General features: G+C 44.5%; 1 pseudogene; it reads right to left on the bottom strand.

Annotated features, from left to right (window-relative positions):
• Positions 1-403: 403 nt before the first annotated feature.
• On the bottom strand, positions 404-980 carry LOC141579893 (methylcytosine dioxygenase TET1-like; annotated as a pseudogene).
• Positions 981-11731: the final 10751 nt, after the last annotated feature.

The following is an 11731-nucleotide window of genomic DNA, read 5'->3' as shown; positions in this document are numbered from 1 at the left end:
TGGGCAACAACCAGTGAAGCATGGAAGAGTCCTCACTCTGGGGCTAATGGGAACCCCTCAGTGTTAGCTGGCAGAAAGCTTGTATGAACCTTTCTATATTCTACATTTTCTACGTTGCTTATATGTACCCATTACTGGAGTTAGTAAATTTGTCTCTAAGTTAGATGGAGTATTAAAGATAGCAATTGGATTTGAAGAAACAGGAATGAAGACAGGCAAGTCTGGGATAACAGCCCCACTAATACCAAGAGTTTCTTGTTGCTCTAAAAGAGTACAGAAGACCCCTCCTCGGACTGAAATAGCACCAGGAATCTCAGATCTGGGGTCTTGCCCAGGGCTTCAGCATGACCTGGGTCAGCCCCAGGAAGTTCCCATTGAAGTGAGATAGCATCAAAGGCCTGTCCTAGGACAGAGGTGATACCAGAAACTTCCTGTTGATTAGCAGTAACCTCTTGGCTCTTACATTTAAAGAGATTTTGTTATACCACTTAGTCTCTAGATCAGGAAGGACATGAGTGTCTTGTCTTGGAACCAGATCATTATCTGAGTGCTTTACTCCCAAATCAGGATCTTATAATCACAATCACGTGGCTTTTCTAAACCCTTAGAAAGTGGAACCTTTTTGGATTTGGCTATGACCAGTGGGGCTGGGAGAGTTGCCTGCAATAGGTGCTTCATAGCGCCATTGTAAGCCCATTGCAGGTTAAGGACTCTGGGCTTTGACATTCTCAGTCCTATTAAAATTCATACGTGCTGCTGCAGCTCTTGTCAGAAGGCTTCTGACTGGCATGGTTGGTTTGCATTCTGGCTTTTTTCTTAACATCTCCTCAATTATTTGCTTTAATTTTCCAGGGCTTAAAACCTTGACCAATGCCACATTTTTGTTGGCTGCTTAGGTGTCTTTCATAGTTGACTATTTTGCTTTTTGCTTACATCTTCCTGACTAATCTGGAAGGACTTGCATGGCTGGATCGACACATAGGTACGGAGCAGGAAAAGATTAAAGCACAGAAAAGTCATTGGTCCTTTGGAAAGTCACACTCCTGAGGAGACTCTGGATGCACTGCCTTTGAGCCCAGTCACACAAGGTTTTGGTCGCTGGCCAGGTCATGCTCCCAGGGCAGTGCATGGCTTCCAGCTCCAAGCCTGCACCAGCTCTCAGGGAAAATTTCCAACTCACTCATGCCAACAACGTTGGAGCCCGGGGCCCCACAGGGCTTGAATGGCACAGGCAGGTCATGAGAAAGCCTACTGGTTCCCAGCACAGTCAAGGCCCAAGCCCCCGAATAGGCAGCTGCTTCCCAAAGGTCCAGAGTAGAGAGATGCAGGGAGGGCTGTATGTCTTGGGTGGGGCAAGAGGGTACCCCATGGGGGCAGACCTGGGAGTAGAGGGGCCAGTGTCTGTCTGCACAAAGTTGCACAGGAGCAGCCTGTGGGGTCATTCCCTTCCAAGCCACCGGAGCAGCAGTGTGTCCCCAGAACAGATCTCAGGGAGTCTTTATTCCTTAGGTTCTTTAACAGAAGTCTTTGAAAAGAAGTCTTAAAGGACACTAATCATAACAGGTTTTAGTTCTTCCCAAAGACAGACTGCTGTGGGCATAAAGTTGAAAATTTCTGTGGGACTTAACAGAAGTGTGTTAGAATAGGTCATCCCAGAACAAAAAAAATGGAATTAGATATGAGGCTTATTAAAGGGGGCTGGAAGGCAAATGCCCACAAAGGAAGAGGGAGAAGAATCTCGAGAGAGGCTAGGAGCCATGAGATCACAATGCAAGTCCCATCTTTGGGAGGCTGGAAAATTAAAACAATTTCAAGGAGATATTAAAGAAAATCATAGATGTCTCTGCATCTCCAAGAATGTTTTTGGAAAGGTTATTGGAGACCTTGAACAAGGGCACCTATAAGAAATCCAGTATCTGACAAGACTAGGGTTATCTTAATGGCTCTGTACTCATTCATTGGTCAGAAACGAAGGAAATGGAGGCTAGACAATGCCATGTATTTCCAGAGCAGTGACTGAGACCATCAAATATGCTGTATGCTTTCAAATCTGAAAGGCATCTCTTTGTGGCTACCACAGTCCATTCTTGCACTGCATGGAACTCCTAACAGATGATGGGATCATCTACTTCATAGCTTCAGTGGGCTCACTTTGCTGAAGGGGGAAACTTGGAGGAAGCATAGAACAAACTACTGTCCTTTTCTCTGAAGTTTTAGGCCACAGCTCTACCCCTCATTCCTTTGATACTCAATTCTTCTCACCCTCAACTATCACCATTGCAAATCTTGGTGACTTTCCCAGTGGGGTGACCGCAATCCTTTATTCCTGAGGGACTGACACTTTAATCATACCCTTCTCTGGGGAATGATCCACATGTATGCCAATAGTCACAATGGGTCAAGGAAGCACCAGAAAATGTCCAAGTGGATCACCTGGCTCCACATATTTTACCCATCTCTTCCTTCATACATTGTATGAAGGGAAGATTCTCTTCCTGCTAATCATGATCAATTACTTTTGACAGTATGGCAACTCCTCATTTGATGTCTGGGTATAGTAGACCAAGGTATCTGAATGACAGCCATTAGTTGTAGTTTAATGGAACCTTGAGAATTTTACCCAGAGTAAACCTGCTTTGGGACAAGAATCTCCAGCCCTGAATAGCTAAGACTTTCAGAGATGGGACGTCAGTCTCCTAGTGGACTATTAGAAATGGCTATACTTAAGATGTTCCTGTTTGTTACCCCTTGACTTCTAGTATATGGTACTTCTCCTACTGGAGACCCAGCTCAATAGAGATCTCTATTTTGAAGGCTGACATTCTGCTTCTTTGAAGTGTTTCTGAGATGCTGCTTTAGTTACATTTTTAGAAGGTATTCTCAATATTCTGAGGACAGCTGCTTCTGGTAGTTGAGATAATGTTATGCTACTAATGAATCCCATGATCAGCACTATTCTATCCTGCACATGTTTTGCCATGTAACATATCTTCTCCATTGATCCTGTGCTGTTTCGGGTCTCTTGCCTGTGGATAAGGAATTCTGGACACCAACGAAGTAGTCCCAGTGGCCAAGGCTCTGTGGACAGGAAAAGCAAACCCATGCCCAAAATGAAAACATAACTGGAAGTAGAAACCACTGGCCCTCCCAGAATAAAGAAGCTTAATGTTCTGAAGTGCCACTAAGTTCTGAATTGCTCCTTGAGCAATACTTGAGGGCTTCAGGAACCATACATGGGATCTTCTGCCACTGATGCCATTCCATAACCCATCATTCTAGTTGTGAGCTGAACAATGAAGACTAGCTAACTTCAACTGGCAGAATCACTTCATCTACTTGAATGTTCAGTGCTTCTTTCGGTAGATGTCTTTTAACAATACAAGCATCTTCACAATTTGGGCATGATTCCCTTATACTCAGTTATGCTCCTTTCCCAGTCCCTCTTGCTTCTAATCACCTAGTCCCTTTCTAAACCCCAGATCACACAGAAGGCCATTGGCCACTGCCCAGGGATTTAGAGAAATTCTCACCTTGGCCTACTTTTCTTCCATAGGAAGTGGATGACCAGGTATAACAAGTTCACTAAAGACTCCTTCACCACTCTCTTGAAACTGCCCGGATATGGCTGTAATGCACAGGTCATACATCTTAATTCATAGCTTGCCAACCCATCTGTAAACAGGATCTAGCTTCAGTCATATGAACCTATTCCATAGGGCCACTGATGGGATGAGAGGAAGGAGGACTGCTGCAAATATTGTGGGTGCCCCGAGTCTGAGCTACCAGTTCATGCAACTTATGCTCTCTGGTTCTGTCGGGCTTGGTCCCACAATAACCACTTCCACTTTACAAACCTGGACGAGTCCAGTGGGAAGGCTATGGTATTGTAGGTCAGACAAACACGTTTCAGAATAGGCTATTTTGAATGCATGATCACTTTGTACCCCATGAACACAGCCCAGCAAAATGCCAGGAGCTATTTCTCAAAAGATCTACAATCGTTTTGCTATAGATGTGACTCATCTCAAAATGCCAGGGATCTCTATAGTGATAATTCCAGAAGCTTTATTCTGCATCTCTTCCTGCCACTGGTAACTCCAACCCTTGTCTGTCAGTTCCTAAGGCTTGAGTGGCAGTGACGCTGGCACCACAGCCTGGACCTGCTGTAGCACTCATTCCTGCTCTGGGTCCTCTTAAAGTTGGGAGCCTTCTATGACTCTTCATATTGGCCAGGCCAGGATTCCTAGGTGACAAAGGTTATCTCAAGAATTCAAAGAGGCCTACTATTCCTTGTGCCCTCCTCTTTGAGATAGAAGACACCAGATGAAGTGCCTTCTTTATTCTGGAAATGTTCAATGTAACCTTGGACCTAATTAAATACTTCTGACATGAGTCCTAAAATTCTTTGGATTTGTCTCTACCCTCTGGAGCACGTGTCTTACTAAGGACTTTACAAAGTATCTCGTGTTCTTTTGGCACAATCAACATGATACCATTGGATCACTGATGTTCTCTGGGATGTTTAGGCAGTCCAATGTCCCGACCTGCAGGACAACAACAGGAGCCCGAAGGGAGGGAGTGGGGATGGATGGGCAGGAGACCCGAAGAATGGAGACAAGACAGGAGTCTGATCAAGTCTCGTTTATTGTTGCTGAGCTCACAGCTTAAATAGGCCAGGCAGGGAGGCGGGGCAAAGGAAGCTTGCAGTTGGGAAATTCCGGCCTTATGAGCAGGAAACAGAAACTGAAACATTCAGCCGACAAACAGAAACTGAAACTGAAACATTCAGCGGAGAAAACAAAGACTGAAACTTGTCAACAGGAAAACAGGAACTGAAACTTAACTTGTGCAAACCTCAACAGATCACAAAATAGCGGCTATTGCTGCCCACAGTCCAAGTCTAGTAGGACTATTTGGCAGATGACAGTTAATGTGCCTCAGGCAAACTGAGTCTTATTTTCTATCCTGTATGAATATGAACTTTCTGATCATATAACTGAAATAGAAAGCAAGAAACTTGGCAAGTTCTCTCTCATGCATTCAAAAAGCTTTCTATTTGGGTGGAGAGGGCAGGTTCAGAACAAAATCCCCATATGATAGTTTTAAACAACCTGGAATAGTAATTTAAATGACAAAAATAATCAGTGTGGGTCTCTGCATCCAGGATACATGGAAACTGTTTAAAGCAGAGACTCTATTCTAGATAATTAGTCTTTGTAGTAAATAGAGGAACCATGACTATACTTCCAATTTCTGGATATCAATGTTGACTCAAACTGTTTAGTAACCCTCAAAGTCTAGTTATTCCCTCCCCAGTGTACAGTTGCCTGAGTAGATTTATCACAGGTGCCTTGAGGAGGAACTGAGATAATCATGGTATATGATGGGGGCCTTTTCAGGGCTTTTCTACTTAAGGATTCAGGTACCTCTTCAAGGAGTTCTAGATATAGAAACTGACACGAGTTTGGGAATTGAACCTAACATTGACTTCACTAGTGATAATCTCAACCTCCTGATCCACCATCTTGTCTTGCTCATAAGTGGTGAGCAGAGCCTTGCTGGCTGCATATCTAATCTGGTCCTTGGGGGACAATACTTAGCAATCTCCACAACTCTCTCTGGGCAAGCCCCCTTAGTGTCCCCTCTGACCTTTCTGGCTCTTAGAGAACTGCAGCCTTCTAACTTCTTGATGTTAAATGTTACCACCTGACCTCAGTATAGCTTTTTATCCCTATAGGTATTGATCAGCCTATGTCTGACTACCTCTGCTGCCATGTGTTCTGACCTGAGGAAAACCATCACTGCATTACTTAGTAGTGTTGGTGTTCATGTCATCAGATCATTTGGCCTTGGTGAATAATGTCTTCTGGCTTCTCCCATTGGACATATTCTTGATTTTCTTTCCTTCTCTCTACTATAATATGTTCCCTTCCCTCTTTCTGTCTTCCAGGGAAATCTAAGTTTACTTGCTGAGCAGTGGCCATCACTATTTCTCAGGTTTACAAGAGCCACCCTAGTGAAAGAGTTCCCCTGCCCTCACCACAGGATATGTGATGGGCGTGGCTCATCTGTTCAACTATCATGCACACTTAAACACCTTACAGGAGGAAGGGAGCATGCTGATGGGTAGGCCAGGATCCTTGCTCCAGCCCAATAGCAGAATCCTATGCTCCAGCCCCACAGCAGCATGCAGGGCAGAAACCTGACGCCCAAAGCTCAAGTGGACTTGTTACAATGCATTATTTTACCCTTGCCAGCTGCAGACAGTTTAAGCATTAAACAGCTCAGTGGACCCTCTGCCTTTTTTGCAAGCACAGAGGGATAGTGTGACAGCTTGCCATAACCTGAGCTCTTGTCGGGCATCCAGAAAATGGTTGCACACAACTTGAAGGAATGGGAGGTCCGAGTGGTGGATGTGGCTCCCAGTAGTATGGCTACGGAGCTGGAAAGGGGATGCAGTGGGAAAGTAATCCTCCCCTGGAATCTGGCCATCCAGTGGCCAATCTCTTCTCTGACTGCCCCCTCCAAACTCTTGAGTTCATATGCTCCTTTTCTCTTTGCCATGCTCTTCTGTTCTTTTCTGTACATCTTGTCTGCTCATCTGCTGATCTGTTTGTGGAGTCTGGGATCTGGGGCTTATGGGTACAGGATAGGGAAGCATGGCAGGCCAAAAAGCAACTTTGAGGCATGAAAATGAAAATGACTTTTCTCGTTTAGGAACACTGGTATTCAGGCTGGAGAGTGGGACACTTGCTGAGGAACTATCCTCTTCTAGCCACTAGTTCCCTGTCTCTTGTCTGCATTATATTCCTTTCTGAAGAGATACATCTAACTGCCATTAGAATATGGATAACGACCGATCTTAGCTACTCCGTTTGACAGCTGGTGGAATTTAAGGAAAAGCATATTCCTCAGAGGTTTATTTAAGGGTCTCTGGCAAAAGAAAGCCATTGTCTGAGACTCCAGTTGCCTTACCATTAGGAGTTTGGCCATCAGGCAAGAGAAAGTTTTATAAGGTTAAGTATGCATGGATTAAACGTGTGTATTATACAAGAAAAATTCTAGTGCCAAAGATGATGGCAGAAAGTGAAACATACTAACATTGTACCCTGAGCTGTTTCACCCTTGTGAAAGAAATTAAACCTCATACAGGAGTGGTTAAACTTGAGAAGAGGTAACTGTTCTATTGGGAGCACATCTGCCAGGAGCTCTCAACCTGCAAGAGGATTCCAACTTGGTTAGCGGGGTGCGTGGAAGACAAAGAATGACAGACAGATGGGGTCTGGAGGGTTGAAAAGCATATGCTTTACCAGGGAGTTTATTCATGCTCAGGGTCAGTATATATACATTTCTTAGGTATGTGCCTATGTGAGACAAAGGGGTACAGAAAGTCTTAAAACAAGTTACAACATCATAAGAACAATGGAAAGGTCACATACACAATTAACCAGAACAGGTAGTCACACTATCTCGGGGCAAGTCATTTAACCAGAACAGGTGGTCACACTATCTCATCCAGGGGTAAGTCTTTTGTCTTCTGGAAAAAGTCGGCAAAGTCGTAGGCATGTCTTTGAAGAAAACTCAATTATCGTACACAATGCATCTCATGACTGCATGGCCATCTGGTGATTGCCCACAAGTTTAACTTCGGTTAAAGTTTAAAAAAAAAAAAAAAAAAAAGACTTGGGTTAAAGTCTTTCTGTTCCTGCTTTCCGAATAGCTCGACTCCCTCAACTGGAGACACTGTCTGGGCTCAAGCTCTGTATTGTGGGACCCATTTTCTGGGGTCCTCACACCAGAGCGTTCCCCACACTGTTCTTGCCACATATATAGCAATTAATAGATGCACCTTGGGAATTCTGGGGTTTGTGGACTCTCATCGTGGCCATAAAAGCTGCTTCTGCTTTTATGTGTCTCCCTGTCTTGTAAAAGACTAAGGTAGCCACTTTGAAAATGTCCTCTACTGTCTGGTCCCGGGGTCCATTTCTGCAATGTCCTCCTGATACCAGGGGCTGTCTGAGTAACAAATTTATCCTTCATAACTCCTCAACTGAATCAGATTGCTGTGCTTTACCAAGGGCCCTTGTAGCCTTTCCAGAAAGTTTTATTAAATTCCTGGTCTATCATGGTCTATTTCATTAGATTCATGGTCTATCTATAACTAAGTCTTGGTCTTAGTTCTGCATAAGTCCTCCATTATGCACACTTAAAAATATCTGCTCTTCCAGTCTCCTCTCTAGTTATTGGAATCCAATCCAGGGTCATCTGTTGGTACTGCTTTCCTTCCAGTTGGATAGTTTGCCTTTCTATCTGATGCTAAAATACAAAGCTCATCCCCAAATTTTTCTGCCACTGGCAGAGCAGCTTGCTTCTCGCTGTCCATCAGGGTTTGATTTCAGAGTAACATTTTTTGGGGGGAAAGCTTAAATATTTGGCTTACATTCTAAAAAGCCTCTTCCTCTTTCACTCCCCCACCCCCATTAATCTATAAAGAATGTCAGGGTTATCTGAAAACTTGCCAGGATCCCCTTAATTTGCCTTAATTTCTGTAGAGAGAAAATAGGACCTGGACCTTAGTGGAGCCAAATTCACCAGCCATCTGTTGGAGGGGCAAGAGTGAGCCTGGGGCTTGTCTAATGTGAGGATTTCTAGGAGGGGGCAGGAGAGACTGAAGCTGGATAGGGAGGTTGGCATGGACCTGCAGGAGCAGGACTGGAGGGAGCTGGCTTCTCTGTTGGGGGTGCCTCTGGAATTCATTTCCTTAGTTTTTTGGGACTGCCCCTTTATGACCTATCCTTAGATGGCAAACAGGAGGGCTGCATTAGCCCTACATTGTTGGCAAAGCTCTACATTACCTGCAAGGTATACAAAAGCTGTGCATATGGATCCTCAGATCATCTGTCCTCATGCCTATATAAAAAGGTCCAACTGCCCAATAGTATTGAAATAAATGACCCCTGAGGCCAAGCCAGTCCTTTATAATTTGGCCAATCCTTTGTGCAGAGGGTTATGAGGCATTTTGTTCTCCAAATACTGAGGGTTAAAGCAGTCTCCATGGTTGAGGATACACACCAGAGGGAGTGTAAGCTGGGGGTGGTGAAGAGAGCTGGTTGCCCATTCTGAAAGTAAGGGAAATAGAGGTATTGCTCATTTCCCTTCTTTCAGCAAAAATGGGGTAAAGAAAATAGAAATGCCTTTCTTCTTCACACCCAAAGTCCCAGTTACCCTAGACAGATGCCACCCATGGGTACCCCTGCAACCATGAAGCAGGGAGCACCTAGGGAATAGGAATTATCCATTCTTACCTGTGTCTTTATTTTCCCTGCTGTCAGCAACCTTTGAGTTTCCTGGGCCTTATCTATGCCATGGAGCACGTCCTCCTTCCCTGAAGCAGGGGTTTAGTTGGCAGGCATTTGTTCTACCTATTTACCTGGTGCCTGTCACCTAGGTTTATATTCCTCAGATCTGGTTTTCCTTTCTAGGGCCTCAGCCTGAAGCCTGGAATTGTTTGAGACAAAATATTTCAGGGGCCTGCATGTGTCTAAGTTTCAAATGAGCCCTACCATATTTGCAATTACTACCTAGCAAGGGCCAGTATACTTTTTTTCTATCATAAGCAGAGTGTTGGGGAAAGGAACCCTCTCTTAAGTAGGAAGAGAAAGAAAATGGGGAAGGGAAAGAAGCACAGCTTAAGGGGCAAAAGGGGGAGGTCTGGGGGAAGAACCTCCACGCAGGGCCCCAGAGGCAGCTGCAGTTTTCTCCTGGCCTTTGTGAGCATTGTGTGTGCCTTGCACTTGCTGCTGGATACACAGAGGCCTCTGAGCTGGGAGGGAAGGTACCACGCACCACATGTACCTGCAGCTGTTGGGATGAGGCTGGGGATGGCACCTCTAAGATACCACATGGTTCAGAACTGTACCTTTTGGCTGAACTAAAGCCATCATTTAGTATCATTGCTGCATTCTGTAGCAAAACCACTAAAAGATGAAATAGCCATTTCAAACCATGAAAGAAGAGATAGTCTGGGGGTCTTGGCCAATGGAGTTCAGTCTTGGAGTCTTCCAGCAAAAGATGCCCTTGGTTTTCCCAAGGCTTTACTCCAGTGCCATGTGACAGCTAGACCTCTGCGAAGGGGAAGCAAAGCCAATATTCCTTAACTTACAAGAACGAGTTGGCAGGGTCACAAAAACCCAGTTCTGTGTTTCAACTTGATCTTTTTTGTACAGCAGACAAGCCCTCAGAGGAAAGTTTCCTGACCCCCATTGCAGGACATGTGACAAGGGTGTGGCCCATCTGTTTGGATGCTGTGTGCTCAAACCCCTTATGGGAGTGGGAGCACCCCTGGGCTCCAGCCCCATAGAGGGTCCAAGGTGGGAAACTGCAACTCCCGAAGCCCAAGTGAGCATGTGTTAGTGTGCTCAGTAGGATGGGTGGGAAGCTGGAAAGAGGATTGACCAGAATTGACTACTGGATGAGCTGAAGTGTCTAACTTGCAGGCCAAAGTCACCAGGGAGAGACTTGATGTGGTAAAGATAGGGGGCCTTCAGAGGGTGAATAGTACCTTCCAGAGGGTGGAAACGGTGATTTTTGGAAAACGAAAGCTGACTAAAGCTCAGTTTATGTGTTTGTGGTGCCCAAAGGCAAACACCAGAGCTGTTTCCATCAGGCCAACTTGGCCTCTCCCTCCTTTACTCCTTTTTTCAGAACACATATTCCAGTTAATAAGATGGGGTTGTATACAAATGGATAAATGATTTCTTGTATGCAAATATGCACAAACAATACACAATAGGATTCTTTCAAGTTCATTTTAAAAGTAAAATGCTTCTAAAATAGTTAAGTCTCCAATAATCACTAACAACAATGATTTTACACAGGAGAAATATTTTGGGAGAAAACATTTCATGGGTTTATTTCAAAAGAACATGCCAACTTTCTAGTAATGATTAGAAGATGTTGGAACATGCCGGGCGCGGTGGCTCAAGCCTGTAATCCCAGCACTTTGGGAGGCCGAGGCGGGTGGATCACAAGGTCGAGAGATCGAGACCATCCTGGTCAACATGGTGAAACCCCGTCTCTAAAAAAAAAAAGTGCAAAAAATTAGCTGGGCATGGTGGCACGTGCCTGTAATCCCAGCTACTCAGGAGGCTGAGGCAGGAGAATTGCCTGAGCCCAGGAGGCAGAGGTTGCGGTGAGCCGAGATCGCGCCATTGCACTCCAGCCTGGGTAACAAGGGCGAAACTCCGTCCCAAAAAAAAAAAAAAGATGTTGGAACAATGGCACCATGAAATAATAATTCAGCTTATTTTTAACTGGGTGCATGTGGTTAAACACCAGAAGCTGTGTAGAGTTAGCACTGTGTCTTAATTTTACATCACACAGCACGAACCTGATAAAATCCTCTAAAAATGGCTCTTGCCTCACATTAAGTCTGTTTACTAAGAAACACCCAAACTGAGTGATTCTATCAAAGCTAATGCCTCATTGAAACATTTCTTTATATCTTTAAGACTATAAAACTATTAGGTTGCTTAAAATGTGACTATTTTGACAATTGGTAGAAGGTACATAGTTGGGAATAACCACCCCATTTATTTGTATCTCAGACTTGAACCTGGTGAGATGAAGATATGGTAAACGACAACAGGACTTTCTTTAAACAGCACCTTGAAAAAATGCACTGCACTAGCAAAGGCATTAAAAGGGGGGACAAAAACCTTCAGACACAATA

This window comes from Saimiri boliviensis, chromosome 6 (genome assembly GCF_048565385.1).
Source record: "Saimiri boliviensis isolate mSaiBol1 chromosome 6, mSaiBol1.pri, whole genome shotgun sequence".
In the NCBI taxonomy this organism is placed as follows: domain Eukaryota; kingdom Metazoa; phylum Chordata; class Mammalia; order Primates; family Cebidae; genus Saimiri; species Saimiri boliviensis.
The sequence above is the reverse complement of the archived record's forward strand: the minus strand, read 5'-3'. Positions and strand labels throughout refer to the sequence as shown.